Here is a 445-nt window from a genome sequence, read left to right as displayed (position 1 = left end):
GGAGGGGCCGGCCTGGCACGGAGCCCTTCCCCGGCGCCGCCCCGCGCCCGCCGCGGGGGCCCCCTCGGCATCTCCAGGTGCGACAGCTCACCTGGCGTCCCCAAGGTGCGCTCCCGCTGGCGCCACCCTCGGGCCACCCTTGACTCGCCCTTTCGGTCACTCTTGGGCCAGCCTGGAGTGATGCTTGGGTCACCCCTAGGCCACTCCTGGACACCCCAGGACAGCCCTTGGGCTGTCCCTGGGCCACTCCAGCTGTGCCATCCCAGAGCCATCCCCATGCCACCCCGCTGTGTTCTGCCGTGTCCCCTGCTGTCCCTGGTCCCCCATCCCCTCCCTTTGTCCCCGCCCAGGACACCCCTGTCCCTCCTGTCACCCTCCCCTCGGCCGCATCCTCTCCTCTGTCCCTCTGTCCATCCCTCAGCGCTTGCAGCCACCTGGTCTGTCC

This window comes from Corvus brachyrhynchos, unplaced genomic scaffold (assembly GCF_000691975.1).
Source record: "Corvus brachyrhynchos isolate BGI_N302 unplaced genomic scaffold, ASM69197v1 scaffold624, whole genome shotgun sequence".
NCBI classification, from domain to species: Eukaryota; Metazoa; Chordata; class Aves; order Passeriformes; family Corvidae; genus Corvus; species Corvus brachyrhynchos.
This window is presented reverse-complemented; position numbering follows the sequence as displayed.